The sequence below is a fragment of the Cervus elaphus genome, chromosome 4 (assembly GCF_910594005.1).
Source record: "Cervus elaphus chromosome 4, mCerEla1.1, whole genome shotgun sequence".
Lineage (NCBI taxonomy): Eukaryota > Metazoa > Chordata > Mammalia > Artiodactyla > Cervidae > Cervus > Cervus elaphus.
This window is the reverse complement of record NC_057818.1, coordinates 2,604,368-2,626,680: the sequence shown is the minus strand read 5'-3', so window position 1 is coordinate 2,626,680 and position 22,313 is coordinate 2,604,368. Positions and strand designations below refer to the sequence as shown.

General features: G+C 41.2%; 1 pseudogene; it reads right to left on the bottom strand.

The window, feature by feature from the left end:
• Positions 1-20,014: 20,014 nt before the first annotated feature.
• Positions 20,015-21,073, bottom strand: LOC122691445 (annotated as a pseudogene).
• Positions 21,074-22,313: the final 1,240 nt, after the last annotated feature.

The following is a 22,313-nucleotide window of genomic DNA, read 5'->3' as shown; positions in this document are numbered from 1 at the left end:
CAAAGTCTGAAATCAAGAGGGTTATACCTCCGGCTTTGTTCTATTTTCTTGGGATTGCTTTAGCTGTTTTGGGTCATTTGTGAGTCCATATAAATTTTAGGATTGTTTATTCTAGTTCTGTGAAAAATGTCATGGATATTTTGATAGGGATTGCACTAAAACTACAGATTGTTTTGGGTAGTATGGACACTTTAACAATAATAATTTCTTAATCCAAGACCGCAGGCTAGCTTTCCATTTTTTTATATCATCTTTAGTTTCCTTTATCAATGTTTTGTAGTTTTCAGTGAAAGATCTTTTACCTCCGTGGTTAAGTTTGTGTTTAGGTATTTTTAATGCAATTTTAAACTGTATACTTTTAGAATTTCTCTTTCTGATATTTTATAATTCCTGTATAGAAATGGTTTCTGTATATAAATTTTATATCCAGTTTCATTGTTAAATTCATTTATTAGTTCTAATACTGCTTGTGTGAAGACTAGTGTTCTCTATATGAAGTATCATGTCATCTGCAAATAGTGACAGTTTAACCTCCAATTTGAACAACTTTTATTTATTTTCCTTGTCTGTTTGCTGTGGCTTGGGCTTCTAATAATGTACTTTTTAAATTTATTTTTTAATTGGAGGAAAATTGCTTTATAATGTTGTGTTGGTTTCTGCCATACAACCCTGCAAGTCATCCATAATTATACACAATCATGCATTGTAGTTATACATAATTATATATTATAACACCTCCCTCTCAAGCCTCCCCCCCTTCCCCTACTCACCCCTCTAGGTCATCACAGAGCACCAGGCTGGGCTCCCTGTGTGACTTCTCACTAGATATCTATTTTAAATATGATACTTTATATATGTTGATACTATTTTCTCCATTTGTTACACTCTTTCCTTCCTCTACTGTGTTCACAAGTCTGTTCCTAAATCTGCATCTCCATTCCTTCCCTAGAATCAGATTTATCAGTACCATTTTATAGATTTGATATATTGCATTAATATAGGATATTTGTTTTTTCTTTCTCACTTCACTCAGTATAACAGGCTTTAGGTTCATCCACCTCACTACAACTGACTCAAATGCATTCGTTTTTTGGCTGAGTAACATTCCATTGTATATATGTGCCACATCTCCTTTATCCACCCATCTGTTCATGGACATCTAGGTTGTTTTCATGTCCTAGCTGTTAAAATAATGATGCTATGAACATTGGGGTACATGTGTTTTTTTCATTTATGGTTTTCTCAAGGTATATGCCCAGTAGTGAACTTTCTGGGTCATATGGTGGTTTCATTCCTAGTTTGGTAAGGAATCTCTATCCTGTACTCCATAGTGGCTGTTCATTTTCATTGCATTTCCACTAACAATGCAAGAGGGTTCCCTTTTCTCCACTTTCTCTCCAGCATTAATTGTTTGTAGATTTTTTGATGATGGCTGTTGGGAGCCACTGGGGTGCGCCCAAACCGTGACAAGGTCACAGGATGAGAGAGGAATCTGCAAGGCAGTTCTTCCTCACACGGGGCTGCCCCAGGGGCCCAATATGTCCCCTCAGGAGCCATCGGGATGAGAAAGGAATCTGCAAGGCAGCTCTTCCCCTCGAGGTTGTCCCGGGGGCCCGGTATGTCCCTTTCTTCCTTCTGTCTTACTGTTGTTGGGCTTTCTATTAATTTTTGGAAATATAATATATAATAATAAGGCCTCCCTGGAAAAGTCCAAGCCTTTTTGGAAATGCTTATGATTGCTGTGGCTCAGGACACGACCATAAACATCAAGTCAGAAAAGAAAAGGCCACAGGTATAGTTTGGCTGCTTGCTTAAAAGATTATAATGTTCTAGAATGAAAAAGAGTAGAGGCATTTAGGTGTAGAAGTAGATGTACTGCTTCAGTTTACTTGCTCCTTGGTTGAGAGGGTTTTTACTATTGCTATTTCCTTGCTGCTATTTGTTTATTGTTTCCCTTTCTTTAAACAACATGGGCTATTATGGCTATTTTTGTAGAATTAGAAAATGGGGTACATAGGATTTCAATAGAAGATTTATATTAACCAGCTTCACTGCCATTATCTCACTATTAATAGAGGTGTTTTGCTGCTTTAGAGATGTTTTTGCTGTTTAATAGTTAATCATTGCAAATTGAGATTTTGTGGTTTCAGGTAAAGAAAAATATCAGGTTTTTCTCATGGTACTATTCTCAGAAATGTCAAACATGTTACTGTGACCCTTCCCATGTATTGTTTTATTGTCCAAAGTATTTACACTATACCTGAGATTTGTAGAACATTGTTTTGTTAGAATGAAAATGTTAGGCCATTGAGGCAAGAAGACTATGTACGGGACATTTAAGAAAAAACCCTGTAATCGGAAAAGTTCCAGATGAATGTATAGGAGAAAAACATGGGGAAAAAATATTGATGGAAGCATGAAACCAACATCTGATGTAATATGTGGTGACTTAAAGGGGAGGTAACGTTCATTCTATAAAAACAGCTCAGTTTCCTAAAAATTAAAAAAGCTACCTCTTCTACGCAACCTTCTGTGTGTGTGTGTCTGACTTCTTCCTCGCCGACGCCACTCATTCCTTGGGTATTCCTGGTCCTGCCGGGGCTGGACCTGGCCAGATGGCTATTCTGAAAGAGCGAGGTGATGCCTCATTGCAGTTTTGATTTGCGTTTCTCTATGATTAATGATGTTGAGCAACTTTTTATGTGTTTATAGAACACCTGTATGTCTTCTCTGGAGAAATGTCTGCTTAGGACTTCTGCCCAGCTTTTGATTGTGCTATTTGTTTTTCTGATATTGAGCTATATGAACTGCATATGTGTTTTGGTGATTAATTATTTGTCAGTTGTTTTGTTTGCAATTATTTTCTCCCATTGTGAGGGTTGTCTTTTAATACTGATTATTGTTTCCTTTGATGTGCAAAAGCTTTTAAGTTTAATTAGGTCCCATTTATTTACATTTGTTTTTATTTCCATTACTCTAAGAGGTGGTTCAGAGAGGATCTTGCTGTAATTTATGTCAGAATGTACTGTCTACATTTCCCCCAAAGAACTTTACAGCTTCTCAGTTCAGTTCAGTCGCTCAGTCATGTCTGACTCTTTGCGACCCCATGAATCACAGCACGCCAGGCTTCCCTGTCCATCACCAACTCCCAGAGTCCACCCAAACCCATGTCCATTGAGTCGGTGATCCCATCCAGCCATCTCATCCTCTGTCATCCCCTTCTCCTCCTGCTCTCAATCTTTCCCAGCATCAGGGTCTTTTCCAGTGAGTCAGCTCTTCCATGAGGTGGCCAAAGTATTGGAGTTTCAGCTTCAACATCAGTCCTTCCAATGAACACCCAGGACTGTTCTCCTTTAGGATGACTGGTTGGATCTCCTTGCAGTCCAAGGGTCTCTCAAGAGTCTTCTCCAACACCACAGTTCAAAAGCATCAATTCTTCAGCACTCAGCTTTCTTTATAGTCCAACTCACATCCATACATGACCACTGGAAAAACGAAAACCTTGACTAGATGGACCTTTGTTGACAAAATAATGTCTCTGCTTTTTAATATGCTATCTAGGTTGGTCATAACTTTCCTACCAAGAAGTAAAGATCTTTTAATTTCATGGCTGCAGTCACCATCTGCAGTGATTTTGGAGCTCAGAAAAACAAAGGCAGCCACTGTTTCCCTGTTTCCCCATCTATCTGCAATGAAGTGATGGGACCAGATGCCATGATCTTAGTTTTTGAATGTTGAGCTTTAAGCTAACTTTTTCACTCTCCTCTTTCACTTTCATCAAGAGGCTTTTTAGTTCTTCTTCACTGTGTGCCATAAGGGTGGGGTCATCTGCATATCTGAGGTTATTGATATTTCTCCCAGCAAACTTGATTCCAGCTTGTGCTTCCTCCAGCCCAGCATTTCTCATGATGCACTCTGCATATAAGTTAAATAAGCAGAGTGACAATATACAGCTTTGGCATACTCCTTTTTCTATTTGGAACCAGTCTACTGTTCCATGTCCAGTTCTAACTGTTACTTCCTGGACTGCAAAAAGGCTTCTCAAGAGGCAGGTCAGGTGATCTGGTATGCCCATCTCTTTCAGAATTTTCCACAGTTTCTTGTGATCCACACAGTCAAAGGCTTTGGCATAGTCAATAAAGCAAAAATAGATGTTTTTTTGGAACTCTCTTGTTTTTTCGATGATCCAGCAGATGTTGGCAATTTGATCTCTGGTTCCTCTGTCTTTTCTAAAACCAGCTTGAACATCTGGAAGTTCATGGTTCACGTATTGCTTAAGCCCGGCTTAGAGAATTTTAAGCATTGCTTTACTAGTGTGTGAGATGAGTGCAATTGTGTGATAGTTTGAGCATTTTTTGGCATTGCCTTTCTTTGGGATTGGCTTGAAAACTGACCTTTTCCAGTCCTGTGGCCACTGCTGAGTTTTCTATATTTGCTGGCATATTGAGTGCACCACTTTCACAGCATCATCTTTCAGGATTTGAAATAGCTCAAGTGGAATTCAATCACCTCCACTAGCTTTGTTCATAGTGATGCTTCCTAAGGCCCACTTGACTTCACATTCCAGGATGTCTGGCCCTAGGTGAGTGATCACACCATCGTGATTATCTGGGCCATGAAGATCCTTTTTGTACAGTTCTTCTGTGTATTCTTGCCACCTCTTCTTAATATCTTCTGCTTCTGTTAGTTCCATACCATTTCTGTCCTTTATTGAGCCCTTGGTATCTCTAATTTTCTTGAAAAGATCTATAGTCTTTCCCATTCTACTGTTTTCCTCTATTTCTTTTCCATTGATCTCTGAGGAAGGCTTTCTTATCTCTCCTGGCTATTCTTTGGAACTCTGCATTCAAATGGGTGTATCTTTCCTTTTCTCCTTTGCTTTCACTTACTGTCTTTTCGCAGCTGTTTGTAAGGCCTCCTCAGACAGCATTTTGCTTTTTTGCATTTCTTTTTCTTGGGGATGGTCTTGATTCCTGTCTCCTGTACAATGTCATGAACCTCAATCCATACTTTATCAGGCACTCTGTGTATCAGATCTAATCCCTTAAATCTATTTCTCACTTTCACTGTATAGTCATAAGGGATTTGATTTAGGTCACACCCGAATGGTCTAGTGGTTTTCTACACTTTCTTCAATTTCAGTCTGAATTTGGCAATAAGGAGTTCATGATCCGAGCCACAGTCAGCTCCCGGTCTTATTTTTGCTGACTGTATAGAGGTTCTCCATCTTTGGCTGTAAAGAATATAATCAATCTGATTTTGGTGTCGAGCATCTGGTGATGTCCATGTGTAGAGTCTTGTCTTGTGTTGTTGTAAGAGGGTGTTTGCTATGACCAATGCATTCTCTTGACAGAACTCTATTAGCCTTTGCCCTGCTTCATTCTGTACTCCAAGGCCAAAATTGCCTGTTACTCCAAGTGTTTCTTGACTTCCTATTTTTGCATTCCAGTCCCCTATAATGAAAAGGACATTTTTTTTTTGGTGTTAGTTCCAGAAGGTCTTGTAGGTCTTCATAGCACTGTTCAACTTCAGCTTCTTCAGCGTTACTGGTTGTGTCATAGGCTTGAATAACATGATACTGAATGGTTTGCCTTGGAAAAGAATAGAGATCATTCTGTTGTTTTTGAGATTGCATCCAAGTACTGCATTTCGGACTCTTTTGTTGACTATGATGGCTACTCCATTTCTTCTAAGGGATTCCTGCCCACAATAGTAGATATAATGGTCATCTGAGTTAAATTCACCCATTCCAGTCCATTTTAGTTCACTGATTCTTAGAATGTCGATGTTCACTCTTTTCATCTCCTGTTTGACCACTTCCAATTTGCCTTGATTCACGGACCTAACATTCCAGGTTCCTATGCAATATTGCTCTTCACAGCATTGAATCTTGCTTCTATCAGCAGTCCCATTCACAACTGGGTATTGTTTTTGCTTTGGCTCCATCCCTTCATTCTTTCTGGAGTTATTTCTCCACTGATCTCCAGTAGCATATCGGGCACCTGTCGACCTGGGGAGTTAATCTTTCAGTGTCCTATCTTTTTGCCTTTCCATACTGTTCATGGGGTTCTCAAGGCAAGAATTCTGAAGTGGTTTGCCATTCCCTTCTCTAGTGGACCACATTCTGTCAGACCTCTCCACCATGACCTGTCCGTCTTGGGTGGCCCCATATGGCATGGCTTAGTTTCATTGAGTTAGACAAGGCTATGGTCCATGTGATCAGATTGGCTAGTTGTCTGTGACTGTAGTTTCATTCTGTCTGCCCCCTGACCCCTCTCTCTGTGCCTACCATCTACCTGGGTTTCTCTTACCTTGGACGCGGGGTCTCTCTTCATGGCCACTCCAGCAACGCACATCTGCTGCTCCTAGCTTCTAGACTTACATTTAAGTCTTTAATCCATTTCAAGTTTAATTTTTGTGTATGTTGTTAGGAAGCATTCTAGTTTCATTCATTTAGATGTAGCTGTCCAGTTTTCCAAATATCATTTATTGAAGAAGCTGTCTTTTCTCCATTGTATATTCTTGCCTCCTTTGTCAAAGATGAGGTGCTCATAGGTGCAGGGGTTTATCTCTTGACTTTCTGTCTTCTTTCATTGGTCTGTATTTCTGTATTTATGCCAATACCATACTCTCGATGACTATAGATTTGTAGTATAATCTGAAGTCGGAAAGGTTGATTCTTCCAGGTCCATTTTTCTTTCTAAGATTGCTTTGTCTATTCAGGGTCTTTTGTGCTTCCATACAAATTGTGATGTTTTTGTTCTAGTTCTGTGAAAAATATCTTTAGTAGTTTGATAGGGATTTATGTGTACTAATTTTATATCCTGTGACTTTACTATATTAATTGATTAGCTCTAGTAATTTTCTAGTGACATCTTTAGGGTTTTCTATGTATGGCATCATGTCATTTACAGTGAGAGTTTTATTTCTTCCTTTCTAATATGGATTCCTTTTATTTCTTTTTCTTCTCTGATTGTTTTTTCTAGGAATTCCCAAACTATGCTGAATAATAGTGGTGAGAGTGGGCATCCTTGTCTTGTTCCTGATCTTAGAGGAAATAATTTAAATTTTTCACCATTGAGAATAATGTTTGCTGTGGGTTTTTCATATATGGCCTTTACTACATGGAGTTATGTTCCTTCTATGCTTACTTTCTGAAGAGTTTTATTCATAAATGGGTGTTGGATTTTGTCAAAAGCTTTCTCTACATTTATTGAGATGATCATATGGTTTTTATGTTTTAGTTTGTTAATAGGATCTATCACATTGATTGATTTGTGTATATTGAAGAATCCTTGCATATCTGGGATAAGGACTACTTGATCTTTTTATATATGATCTTTTTAAGGTGTTGTTGGATTCTGTTTGCTATAATTTTGTTGAGGATTTTTGCATCTTTGAATCTGGCCTTAGTGATACTGGCCTTTTTGTGTGTGTGTATGTGGTGTCTTTGTCTGGTTTTGGCGTTAGCATCGTGGTGGTGGTCTTGTAGAATGAGTTTTGGAGTCTTCCCTCCCCTGAAATTTTCTGTAAAGTTTGAGCAGTATAGGTGTTATCTCTTCATTTATGAATAAAACTCTTCTGTAAACTTCTGGAAAATTCACCTGTGAAGCCATGTGGCCCAGAGCTTTTGCTTGTTGGAAGATTTTTTATTACATTTTTTATTCCAATGCTTGTGATTGCTCTGCTCATATTTTCTATTTCTCCCTGGTTCAGTTTTGGAAGGTTATACTTTTCTACGAATTTGTTCATTTCTTCTAAATTGTCCATTTTATTGGCATGCAGTTGCTTGTAGTGGTCTTTTATGATCCCTTGTATTTTTGTGTTGTCTCTTGTAACTTATTTTTAATTTCTAATTTTATTGATTTGAGTCTTCTCCCTTTTTTATTGATAAAGCTGGTTAATGGTTTGTCAGTTTAGCTTATTTTCTCAAAGAACCAGCTTTTAACTTCATTGATCTTTGTTGTTGTCTCTTTCATTTCATTTTCATTTCTTTCTACTCTGATTTCTTCTACTAACTTTGGGGTTTCTTTTTTTGCATTTAATAATTGCTTTATATGTAATATTAGGCTGTTTATTTGATGTTTCTCTTGTTTCTTGAGGTGGGCTTATATTGCTATAAACTTCCCTCTGAGCATTGCTTTTACTGTACCCTATACATTTTGAGTTGTCATGTTTTCATTGTCATTTGTTTCTAGGTATTTTTCAATGCCCTCTTTGATTTCTTCAATGACATTTTGCTTATTCAGAAGCATATTGTTTAGCCTGCATATGTTTCTGTTTTTTACAGTTTTTTTTTTAGTCGATATCTAATCTTATAGTGTTGTGGCCAGAAAAGTTGCTTGAAATGATTTCAGTGTTTTTGTAACTTATGAATGCTTGATTTGTGACCTTATTCTGGAGAAATTTCCATGTTTCCTGGAGAATGTTCTATGTGTAATTGAGAAAAAAAGTGAAGTCTATTGCTTTTGGATGAAATGCCCTATAGATATCAATTAGGTCCAGCTGGTCAAAGTATCTTTAAAGCTAGCATTTCCTTATTAATTTTCTGTCTGTATGATCTGTCCATTGGTATGAGTGCAGTGTTAAAGTCCCTCATTATTACTGTGTTATTGTCGATTTCCCTTTTAATAGTTGTTAGCATTTGCTTTATGAATTGAGGTGATCTTGTTGTGTACATATACACTTATAATTTTATATAATCTTTTTTGATTAATCCCTTGGTCATTATGTAGTGCTCTTCCTTGTATCTTGTAAAGGTCTTTATTTTAGTCTATTTCATTTTATATGAGGGTTGCTGCTCCTGCTCTCTTTTGATTTCTATTTTCATGGAATATCTTTTTCCAGCTTCTCACTTTCAGCCTGTATGTGTCCATAGGTCCAAAGTGGATGTCTTGTAGACAGTATATATAGGGGTCTTGTTTTGTTTCCAATTAGCCAAACTATGTCTTTTGGTTGGAGCATATGTTCCATTTACATTTAAAATACGTATTGATATGTGTGATCCTATTACCATTTACTTTTTGGGTTTGTTTTTGTACATCTTTTCTTTCTCTTGTGCTTCTTGTCTAGAGAAGGTCTATTAAGCTGGTTTGGTGGTGCTGAATTCTCTTAACTTTTGTTTGTCTGTAAAACTTTTGATTTCTCTTTCAAATCTGAATGAGGATCCTTGCAGAATAGATTAACCTTAGATGTAGGTTTTTTTTTCTTTCATCACTTTAAGTATATCCAGACACTCCCTTCTGGCCTGCAGAGGTTCTGCTGAAAGACCAGCTGAACGATCCCCCAGGGGATCCCCTTGTATGTTATTTGTTGCTTTTCCCTTGCTGCTTTTACATATTTATTCTTTGTGTTTAATTTTTGTTTAATTTAATTTAAATTTTTGTTAGCTTGATTAATACATGTCACCATATTTCTCCTTGGGTTTATCCTGTATGGGACTCTTTGCGATTCCTGAACTTGGGTGGCTATTTCCTTTCCCATGGTAGGAAAGCTTTTGACTCTAATCTCAAATATTTTCTCATGCCTTTTTTTTTTTCTCTTCTTTCTTGGACCCTTATAATTTGAATATTGGTGCACTTAATGTCCCAGAGGTCTCTGAGACTGTAGTCATTTCTTTTCATTTCTTTATTCTCCTCTACTTCAGCTATTTTTAGCATTCTATCTTCTAGCTACTTATCTATTCTTCTACCTCACTTATTCTGCTATGGGTTCCCACTAGTGAATTTTTAATCCCAGTTATTGCATTGTTCATTGCTGATTGTCCATTTCTTATTTCTCTTAGGTCCTTGTTAAACATTTCTTGCATCATCTTAATCCGTGCCTCCATTCTATTTATTTTTACATCCATTTAATTTCCAAGATTTTGGATCATCTTTACCACCATTAATCTGAATCCTTTTTCAGGTAGCCTGCCCATTTCTTCTTCATTTGTTTGGTCTTGTGGATTTTTAAACATGTTTCTTCATCTGCTACATGTTTCTCTGTGGTTTTTTTTTTTTTTCCCATTTTGCTTTATTTACTGTGTTTGAGGTTCCTTTCTGCAGACTGAAAGGTGTAGTTCCTCTTAATTGTGGCGTATGCTTCCTGTGGGTGGGATCGGACCAGTGCTTTCTGAAGGTTTCCTGGTTGGTGGTACTTGTGTCTATATTCTAATGGATGGAGCTGGACCTTACCTTTGAAGGCCAGAGCTGTATCCAGTAGTGCATTCTGGAGTGTTTATGGGCTTGATATTGTTTGGGCATCCTGTCTGCTATTGGGCAGGGTTGTGTTCCTTTTTGCTGAAGGTTTGGTGTGAATTATCCAGCACTGGTCCTTTGGTGGGGCCTAGTCTTAGTGTTGAGATGGAGGCCTTTGGGAGAGTTCTTACTGATTAGTGTTCCATGGGGTCAAGAGTTCTCTGGTGGTCCAAAATCTTGGATGCAGGTCTCTGATGTTAGATGTTCAGGCCCAACTCTACTGTAGCACTAAAACATCACAGGCCACACAGCATAGAAGACAAAGCCCCAAGACTAATGGTGAAAGCAACAGGCAGTGGCCAAGAACAGTCAAATAAACATACACTTATAAAGAGACTGTGGAAAATTCTGGAAGGGATGAGAATACCAGACCACCCGACCTGCCTCTTGAGAAACCTGTATGCAGGTCAGGAAGCAACAGTTAGACCTGGACATGGAACAGCAGACTGGTTCCAAACAGGAAAAGGAGTACCTTAAGGCTGTATATTGTCACCCTGCTTATTCAACTTATATGCAGAGTACATCCTGAAAAATGCTGGGCTGGAGGAAGCACAAGCTGGAATCGAGATTGCCAGGAGAAATATCAGTAACCTCAGATATGCAGATGACACCACCCCTATGGCAGAAAGTGAAGAAGAACTAAAGAGCCTCTTGATGAAAGTGAAAGGGGAGAGTGTGAAAAAGTTGGCTTAAAGCTCAACATTCAGAAAACTAAGATCATGGCATCTGGTCTCATCACTCCATTGCAGATAGATGGGGAAACAGTGGAAACAGTGTCAGACTTTATTTTTTTGGGCTCCAAAATCACTGCAGATGATGATTGCAGCCATGAAATTAAAAGACACTGACTCCTTGGAAAGAACGTTATGACCAACCTAGATAGCATATTAAAAAGCAGAGACATTACTTTGCCAACAAAGGTCCATCTAGTCAAGGCTATGGTTTTTCCAGTGGTCATGTATGGATGTGAGAGTTGGACTGTGAAGAAACCTGAGCACGGAAGAATTGATGCTTTTGAACTGCGGTGTTGGAGAAGACTCTTGAGAGTCCCTTGGACTTCAAGGAGATCCAACCAGTCCATCCTAAAGGAGATCAGTCCTGGGTGTTCATTGGAAGGACTGATGTTGAAGCTGAAACTCCAAAACTTTGGCCACCTCATGCAAAGAGCTGACTCATTTGAAAAGTCCCAGATGCTGGGAAAGATTGAGGGCAGGAGAAGAAGGGGATGACAGAGGATGAGATGATTGGATGGCATTACCAACTCGATGGACATGGGTTTGGGTGGACTCCAGGATTTGGTGATGGACAGGGAGGCCTGGCGTGCTGTGGTTCATGGGGTTGCAAAGAGTCAGACACGACTGAGCGACTGAACTGAACTGAACTACAAAGAAAAGAAGAGAGAAAAAAGAGGAAATAAATAATAAAACAAGTATTTAAAAAAAGGGCAATCAAGTCAATAAATCATTCCATAAGTGAAAATGAATACTAAAGACTAGACTAGCAAAAATACAGAACCAAAAACATGGGGAAAATACAATATAACTAAAGAGTACTGTAAATAGGACAAAATAAAATTATTTTATTTTTATTTTTTCTTTTTGTTTTTTTAATTATTTTTTTTCCATTTACTTTTATTAGTTGGAGGCTAATTACTTTACAATATTGTAGTTGTTTTTGCCATACATTGACATGAATCAGCCATGGATTTACATGTATTCCCCATCCCGATCCCCCCTCCCACCTCCCTCCCCACCCCATCCCTCTGGGTCTTCCCATTGCACCAGCCCCGAGCACTTATCTCATGTATGTTTTTTTTTTTAAAGAAAAAAGTAAGTTAAAAATAAAAATTAAAGGGAAAATAAAGAAAGAAAAGCATTACAGTGATACAGAAAAATGAATGAAAAATATATATAGAGAGACTTGTAGTAAGAAGAACGTCCTACCAAATCCTTTGTTCTGTTGTCCTCACATGAGCACCAGCCAATCTGCCTACTCAGGAAGCCCTCCAATATACCTAGGAAGGTTTCTAGACCTGCTGTGGGTGCTGCGGGTTCAGATCAGACTCAGTTTAGCCTTACTCCAATTTGTACTTGCTCTCAAAGCCCACAGCTGCCCCAAATTCACAGTCTCGGGCTAACTATGGGGATATAATTTCTTGCACCTGCAAAAGTGAATCCCTTTCCTTTTCTTTGCTCACACAGCCCCTGCTGCTCCTCTTTGGTTTTGGTCCCACCTCTGTAGGGTGCCCTCCCGTGTCTCTTCCTCTCCCAGACCAGAGGGTGGGAAAGCAGCAGCTTATTAGGGCTCATTTGCTCAGTTGGGCTGGGGAGAGGGAGGACTATGGAAGCCACAACTGGGCTATCTGAGGTGTGCCTGCCGCAGTCGATGCCTGTGGAATCTTGTTACAGTAGGAGGCAGGCAGTGTGCTCTCCCAGGGGGAGTGGCCCCAGGTCTCGTGTCCCTCAGCAGAGACAAGCTGCATAGGCTCCCCAGGAAGGCATGGACAGTATTCTGTGGCTGCTCACAGCTTGGTGGCAGCTGCTACCTCTGGGGTCAGGACCACAGCTGTGGCATTTTTTCCACTTCCGCAGGCACTCGCCCTGGCCTTGGCAGTGGCCAGTTTGCCTCCCTCCACTCTGGGATCATAACCTGAAGCTGCATTTAGTTTTGTCTCTGGCACTCGTTCCATCTTTGATGTATTTACCTTGGGGTCGCAGACTGCAGCCAGCTCATCCCACCTATGGCATTTGCAAAGTGGGTTCCTGTGAGCTGCGAGCACATGGAGTTAGAGCATTTCCGTCGCAATGACCTCTTGCCTCTCTGGTGGGCCTAGGCTTTCCCCTGGGCTCCATCAGCTGCATTATACTAGCCCTTCACCCAAAATATTTTCACAGTGGTCAATACTGGTCCTCTCCTGAGGCCCGAGCTCGGAAGCCTGAGCCTCAGCACCCAGCCCTCCTTCACCACAGTGGGCATGCAAGCCGCTTCTCAGCTGGGAAGTGCTGTTTGGCCATAATCTCTGTGGTCAATTCTCTCTCTTTTGCCTTCGGAGCACCTGTTGCTGTCTTTCCCCAAGGGTTTCTGAAACTCCCCCCGTCCCCACCAGTGAGGGGGTTTCTAAGTGTGCAGAGGATTTTTCTCCTTCACGACTCCTTCCCTGGGACACAGATCCCTGTTTTAAAATCCTTTGTCTCTTTTTTTATCCTTATCTTTTGCCCTATCTCATTCTGAGAAGATTGGGGCTTACCTTTTTGGAAGTCTGGAGTCTTCTGCCAGTGTTCTGAAGGTGTTCGGTAGGAGTTGTTCCACACGCAGATGTATTTTTGATGTATTTGTGGGGAGGAAGGTGACCTTCCCATTTTACTCCTCTGCCATCTTGAAATTCTTCTGGCCATCTCAATACTGTATTGAATAGAAGGGGTGAGGGTGGGCATCCTTGTTTTGTTTCTGAATTTACCAGAAGGCTTTCACCTTTTCATCTTTGAGGATTATGTTGGCTGTGGATTTGCTGTAAATGGCGTTTATTATGTTGATTTTTTTTCTCTCTATACCCACTTGAATAAGAGCTTTTATTATAAATGGGTGTTGAATTTTGTAAATTTTTTTTGCATCCACTGAAATGATTATGTGGCTTTTGCCTTTGCTTTTGTTAACATGGTGTATCACATTGATTGATCACATATGTTGAACCATCCTTATGACCCTGAATGAATCAGACTTGATCATGGTCCAATCCTTCCTTTTTTTTTATTGTTGGATTCAGTTTGCTAGTGCTTTGTTGAGGGTTTTTGCATCTATAATCATCAAAGATATTTGCCTTTCATTTTCATTTTTCATAGTGTCTTTGCCTGGTTTTAGTAGCAGGATAATGGAGGTCTCCTAAAATGAATTTTGGGATGTTCCCTCTTCTTCAGTTTTATTTGAATAATTTGAGCCTGCCTAGAGGTTTGTCTATTTTATCTTAAAAAGCAAAACAAAACAGCTCTTGTCTACTGTTTTTGTCTCTATTTTATTTGTTCCTCACTTTTCTTTATTATTTTCTTCTTAATGCTGACTTTGGGCTTTGTTCTTTTTCTAATTTTTTTAGATAGTATGTTTGGTTGTTTATTTGAGATTTTTCTTGTTTGTTGAGGAAGGTCTGCTGTATGCTATGAACTTCCCTCTCAGAATTCCTTTTGCTCCATCCCACTGATTTTTGTTCACATTCATGTTCATTTGTCTTGAGGTATTTTTTTCTGATTTTTTAAAAATTTCATCATTGGCTCATTGGTTTTTTAGTAGCATGCTGTTAACATGTGTTTGTTCTTTTCCCTTTTTGCTTTCTGTAGTTGAATTTTAGCTTCACTCATGGTCAGAAAATATGCTTGATAAAATTTCTATTCTCTTAAATTTGTTGAGTTTGTTTTGAAACTTAGTCTGTGATCTAACCTAGGGAATGTTTCATGAATGCTTGAAAAGAATGTGTATTCTGCTCTTTTTTGGTGTAGTATCCTGTAAATATCAAGTAAGTACAACTGGTCTATTTTGTCATTTAGGACCTCTCTATGGATTTCCATCTGGTTTATCTGTCCATTGGTATCAAAGGATTGCTAAAATCTCCTATTATTATCATAATTCTAACCATTTCTCCCTTAATGTCTGTTAGGATTTGCTTTATATACAGATGTTTCTACATTGAGCATGTATATGTTAACAAGTGTAATTTCTTCTTGATCACTTTATTATTTATACAATGCCCTTCTTTGCTTTTCTTTATGATCTTTCTTTTAAAATGTACTTTGTCATATGAGAGTTGCTACCCCAGCTTTCTTATCATTTCCATTGGTATAAAATAATTTTCCATCCCCAACTTTCAGTCTGTGTTTGTCTTTCATACTGAAGTGTGTGTCTTATAGACAGCATATTGTGGGTTTTCTTTTTTTAAAAAAATCTAATCAGTCACTTTATGTCTTTTGATCAGAATATTTAGTCTGTTGATATATAAAGTAATTATTGATAGGTATGTAATTATTGATAGGTATGTATTTATGGCCATTATAATCTTTGCTTTCCAGTTGCTTTTGCAGTTCTTTGTTGATTTCTTCTTCTTCTTCTTTTTTTTTTTCTGCTTTGATGATTTCCTCTTGGGTAGTATGCTTGAGTTCTGTTAATTTTGAATTTTGTGAATTTGTTTGTTTTTGATGTGGTTAGCATGGAGTTTATGTATGTTGACCTATAACTATATCTACTTGCTTTAGACTAATAGTCATTCAGGTTCAAATACATTCTAACAGATCTATATTTTTGTACTCCCCTCTCCAATTTTATGTAATTTCACATCTGCATGCTTATCTTTTAACTGTTTATTATAGTTATAATCACTTTTACAAGTCTTTTAAAGTATTTTAAATTTACATACTGGCTTATTTAAGTGATCTTCAACCCTTACTATGTATTTTCCCTTCCTATTTTGATTTTCCTACAGGTTCTTGCTTCTTTTCAATTTAGGAAGAATCTTTCAACATTTCTTTTAGGGTAAGTTTAGCATTGCTAAATATTTTTAGTTTTTGCTTGTCTGAAAAATTCTTTCTCTCTCCTTGTATTATAAATTATAATCTTGCTGGGTAGAGTATCCTAGTTTGCAGATTTTTCCCTCTCAGGACTTTGAATGTATCACGACACTCCCTTCTGGCCTGTAAACTTTCTACAGAGAAATCAACTGATACTGATACCCTTTAGGGGTTCTCTTTTAAATAACTCTGTTTTTTAATCTTGCTGCCTCTAGAATCATCTTTTTATCTTTAATTCTTGCCATTTTAATTATAATATTCATTTGTGTGGATATGTTTGGGTTCATATTTTTTGGGGGCCCTCTGAGCTTCCAATGCCTGAATATCTGCATTCTTCTTTAGGCTTGGGAAGTTTTCAACCATAATTTTTCCAAACACATTTTCTATTGCATTTTCCATTTTTTCTCTTTCTGGAATTCTTAAATTGCCTAGGTTGGCATGCTCTCAGTTCAGCCACTCAGTAGTGTCCAACTATTTGCAACCCCATAGACTGTAGCACTCCAGGCTTTCCTGTCCATCACCAACTCCCAGAGCTTGCTCAAACTCATGTCCATTGAGTCAGTGATGCATACAATCATGTGATTGGTGATACATCCAATCATGTCGTCTCCTTCTCCTCCTGCCTTCAATCTTTCCCAGCATCAGGGCTTCTTCCAATGAGTCAGTTCTTTGCATCAGGTGGCCAAAGTATTGGAGTTTCAGCTTCAGCATCAGTACTTCCAATGGATACTCAGGGCTGATTTCCTTCAGGATTGACTGGTTTGGTCTCCTTGCAGTCCAAGGGACTCTCAAGAGTCTTCTCCAACACCACAGTTCAAAAGCACTGAACTTTGCTTTCTTCAAAGCAATTCTTTGGTGCTCAGCTTTCTTGATAGTCCAACTCTCACATCCATACATGACTACTGGAAAAACCATAGGTTTGACTAGATGGGCCTTTGTCAGCAAAGCAATGTCTCTGCTTTTTAATATGCTGTCTAGGTTTGTTATAGCTTTTGTTCCAGCAAGCAAGTGTCTTTTGATTTCATGGCTGTAGTCACCATCTGCAGTGATTTGCAAAAAGGCAAAATGGTTGTCTGAGGAGGCCTTAAAAATAGCTGAGAAAAGAAGAGAAGCTAAAGGTAATGGGAGAAAAGAAAAGATATACCCATTTGAATGCAGAGTTCCAAAGAATAGCAAGGAAAGATAAGAAAGCCTTCTTCTGTGATCAATGCAAAGAAATAGAGGAAAACAATAGAAAGTGAAAGACTAGAGATCTCTTCAAGAAAGTTAGAGGTACTAAGGGAATATGTCATGCAAAGATGGGTCCAATATAGGACAGAAATGGTATGGACCTAAAAGAAGCAGAAGATATTAAGAAGAGGTGGCAAGAATACACAGAAGAAATATACAAAAAAGATCTTCATGACCCAGATAACCATGATGATGTGATCACTCACCTAAAGCCAGACATCCTGGAATGCAAAATCAAGTGGGCCTTAGGAAACATCATGATGAAAAAGCTAGTGGAGGTGATAGAATTCCACTTGAGCTACTTCAAACCATAAAAGATGATGCTGTGAAAGTGCTGTACTCAATATTCCAGCTAATTTGGAAAACTCATCAGCGGCCACAAGACTGGAAAAGATCAGTTTTCATTCTAGTTCCAAAGAAAGGCAATGCCAAAGAATATTCAAACTATCACACAATTGCACTCATCTCACACACTAGCAAAGTAATGCTCAAGATTCTCCAAGCCAGGCTTCAGCAGTGCGTGAACCATGAGTTCCAGATGTTCAAGCTGGATTTAGAAAAGGCAGAGGGACCAGAGATCAAATTGCCAATATCTGCTGAATCATTGAAATGGCAAGAGAGTTCCAGGAAAACATGTACTTTTTCTTTAATGATGACACCAGCCTTTGACTGTGTAGCTCATCACAATCTGTGGAAAATTCTTCAAGAGATAGGAATAGCAGACCACCTTACTGCCTCCTGAGAAATCTGTATACAGGTCAAGAAGCAACTGTTAGAACTGGACATGGAACAACAGACAGGTTCCAAACCAGTAAAGGAGTACATCAAGGCTGAATACACCCTGCTTATTTAGCTCATATGTAGAGTACGTCATGTGAAATACTGGGCTGGATGAAACACACCCTGGAATCAAGATTGCCAGGAGAAATATCAATAAACTCATATACGCAGATGACACCACCCTTATGGCAGAAAGTGAAGAAGAGCTAAAGAGCCTCTTGATGAAAATGAAAGAGGAGAGTGAAAAAGTAGCCTTAAAAGTTAATATTCAAGAAAGGAAGATCATGGGATCTGGTCCCATCATTTCATGGCAAATAGATGGGGAAACAATGGAAGTAGTGACAGACTTAATTTTCTTGGGCTCTGAAATCACTGCAGATAGTGATGGCAGCCGTGATATTAAAAGATGCTTGCTCCTTGGAAGAAAAGCTATGACCAATATAAACAGCATATTAAAAAGCAGAGACATTATTTTGCTGACAAACGTCCGTCTAGTCAAAGCTACGGTTTTTCCAGTAGTTATGTATGGATGTGAGAGTTGGACCATAAAGGTAGCTGAGCACCAAAGAATTGATGCTTTTGAACTGTGGTGTTGGAGGAGACTCTTGAGAGTCCCTTGGACTGCAAGGAGATAAAACCAGTCATTCCTAAAGGAAATTCATCTGGAATATTCATTGGAAGTACTGATTCTGAAGGTGAAGTTCCAATATTTGGCCACCTGATGTGAAGAAGTGACTCATTGGAAAAGACCCTGATGCTGGGCAATAGTGAAGGCAAGAGGAGAAGGGGATGGCAGATGATTTGGTTGTTGGATGGAATCACCAACTCAATGGACATGAGCTTGACCAAGCCCCAGGAGTTGGTGATGCACGGGGATGCCTGGTATGCTGCAGTCCATGGGGTCGCAAAAAGTTGGACACCACTGAGTGATGATCTGCAGAAAAAAAAAAATGAACTGTGTGTCAAGTGGTTTCTCAAATCCAGTCTCTTTTAACCTGTCCACCATTTCTGAGAGATATGTGTCTTTTCCCACAATTAGTTTGTGAGTACTTTGAGCTGAAAGCGAAGGCTGAAGCTCACACATGTAGTTTGTAATAGAACTTGGATTTGAACCTAGAGAATCTCTGAAGAGCTGCCTCTGAGATGTCTATACCATGAGATGACTGACAGGTGTAGGGGGCCTACCAGTTTACCCAATATGCCCTTCGTAAAGCTGCTGTCAGTTTCTACCGCATTTACACCCAAGGCAACTCCATACCAGCACTAACACATCCTTCCCAGGAAAGTTTCTCTTAATGTCAGCAAGGAGAAATGGTTTATTTGTATCCCTGAGGGCCCATAATGTAGCAAAACAGTCACATTCTTCATTAGCAGCCCAGGATAGACAGTTAGGGAATGCTTTTATTTTTTATTTTTTCAAATTGTTTTGGTATTTACTGAATTAACAAATGAATTCCAGGAATGTCTGCTTATTTGCAAGATGTCTCTGAGTGAAGAGAGACAGGCTGAGGCAGGCTGAGTGGTCCCAGCCTACCCTTATCCTGTGGGTGATGCTGGTAAACCAGTTTAAGGTGTGGAGGGTCACTACCGGGTCTGAGCCATCCCTGGGCTTTGACTTCTGCCACCTCACCTCTAAGTGGGAGCTCTGTTACATGAAGAACCTAGGAAGCCCCCAAGACTAAAGTATCCGTGAGTGGGGCCACTTTCCAAGTGACCAGAGAGAAGCAAGGGCCAAGAGATGATGCCACCTCGGCCACTTCTCTCTGTATGAACTATGGAAGAGGAGCGTACATCACACAGAACTACTCAGGGCTTTTTATAACAAATCTCAAAATTGAACTAGTGTTTAATGCCTGAGAACAAAATCAAACCAAACTTACCTTCTCACTTGGGTTTCCATGAGGACATCTTAAACTCAGGGCTCCCTTAGATGGTTCTACAGGGACAATCCCTGACCAGCGGAATCCCCGATGATGGCAGGCATGGTAGTGGAACTCACTGCCCGCTTCTGATGGAAGCGCACAGGTAGGAGGCCGACAGCACAGGTTGAGGGCGCCCTCTGCTGGGGCTGGATGGCCTCATCGTCTGGCCAGGACTGGGGTCACTGGGGTCGAAATCAGGCTGGAGCAGAGGAACCAGTGGCTTGGGTTGTCCTTGGGAGGGGTGGGAAGTGGGGGGTGGGGTGGGAGACAAGCCAGCCGGGCCTGGCCCTGCATCTCAGCACTCCGGGATGAAAGGCCGAATCAGCTCCGGGTTCAACAGTTGACTCCTCGAGAGGCTGGTCCACGTGGAAGTCATGGACGTGGGGGTGGGGGTGGGGGTCCTGGGTGGGCCTTGGGGGCAGGTCCCCCTGGACCCTGGGGAATCGGCAGCTCCGAGGGGTGGACAGGCAGGGCAGCTGTGAAGAAGCAGTGGTGCAGGAGGGCCTGGGAGGCAGAGATGCGCTGCTGTGGTGGGCAGAGGAGGAACCGCCCTAGCAGGTCCAAGGCCTGGGGAGAGGCATAGGGCAGCACCTCCTCCAGGGGCGCGGGCGGGTGCTCCTTGAAGATCTTGTAGTCAGGCAGCTCAGTGATCTGCGGCCAGCCTTGACGACTGGGGGTGCCCAAGATTCCAAGCACACAGCAAAGCTGTTCGATGTCATTCTCTCCTGGGAAAAGGGCGGCGGGGGGGGGGGGCATTCATCAGCTCCCCCAGGATGCAGCCCACAGCCCAGTGGTCGACACCCTGATCGTACTGGCGGGTACCATACAGGAGCTCGGGGGCTCGGTACCACCTGGTAGCCACCTGGTGCGTGTGGAGGCGATTGCCGTCTGGGGAAAAGACCCGGGCCAGGCCAAAGTCTGCTACCTTGAGCAGGCCTGAGGCACTGATAAGTAGGTTGGCTGGTTTCAGGTCCCGATGCACAACGTTGTTGGCATGGCAGAAGGCGACGCCCTTGGGCAGCATCTGTAAATAGCTCTTGACCTGCGCCTGGGGCAGTGGCCTCTGGGTGTGGCGCACCACCTCAGCCAGATCTGACAGCATGAACTCGAAGGCCAGCAGGAAGCCTGCGCCACGTGGGAGCACGGCCTCCAGCTGCGCAACTGACTGTCTTGGATCTCCTGCAGGGCCCTGATCTTCCGCAGGACCTGGTTGGGGATGCGATCCTCCAGCCGCCGCAGGGCCACCTGCTGCATCATTGAGGGCAATGATCTCTCCACTCTCCACGTGCTTGGCTTTGAAGACGATGCCGTTTGTACCCTCCCCTATGCTCCCCAAGATGCAGTACTGCTCCATGGCCCTCTGCCTGGCACCCTGACCCTCCGCAGTCCCAGCCCCTCCCTGGCACCGGAACCTTCCTCGTTAGCCCTCCCCGGCTCCCGCCCCAGAAGCGGCTGCCTAGCAACGGCGCGGAAACTAGAGCCCGGACCAGGAGGCCGAGGGCAACTAGGGATGGTGTCCAGGCCTCTCAGTGTCTTTCCCTAGGACCTCGCCATCGCGCTTCAGTGCGCTTCACTCAGCGGAAGCCATCCGTGCACACGGGAACGATGGTTACGGCTGATCCCTCTTGGCTCTGCCTAGCACCACGTGAGCAGGGATGGGGAATGGTTTTAAAAACAAACAGTGTCTCAATAAAGAATTTTGGAAATAACCCAGTGTCCCCTTATTTCTCTGTTTCACTATTGCTCTGCTAATTTCTGTCATTCTCAAAAGGAAGACTCCTAGTTAGATATGCAAAAAGAGTGCCCTCGTGTGGGGAGCTGCAGCATCTCTAACACTGTGCTCACTTCTTTCTCCAAATCATGAGAACACCAAATACCCTGCAAGACCAAGTGTGGCTTCGGCTCTGTCTCTCCTAGGTCAGGTCAGTTGAGCCATGGTGCACAGGATCCTTGCAAGAGAACCATTCAAAAGTGCAGACAAGACATCTGGAAGTGCACTGCCTCACCCTGCCCCCTGTATCAGGATGGCTGAAATAGAAGAACAAACCAGGTCAGGTCACTAACTACAGGCCAGGGACTCTTCCAGGCAATGGTAATACACACAGTGGAGGGCAAAACAGACAAGGCTCTGCCTACAGGAACCGAATCACTTAGCAGGAGAGACATTCTTAAAGTACTGATCACAGTGAGGCTTCTAAATTTACAAACTGTCATCAGGATTGTGAAGTCTATGGGAGAATGCAGTAGGAGCCCTGGCTCAGTGGAGGGGAAGGGTGTGAAGGCTGTCAAAGGACACTTTCATGAAGAAAGCCAGAGAAAAAGCATAGCAAAGTGACTTTCTAAGCTCAGATTGGCCACTGCATGACACTGGGTGATTTCCCTACCCATAAAACCACGGCTGTGATAATATTAGCTCCTATTTCCCAGCTTGTTGAGAGTGTTAATGACTTGAGAGTGGTAAAGTGCTTAGAAGGGTGCCTGGCATGAGAATGCTACAGTGTTTGCTGACTAGTTGTTGTTCAGTTGCTCAGTCATATCTGACTCTTTGTGACCCCGTGAACTGCTGTGCACCAGGCTTCCCTGTCCTTCACTAC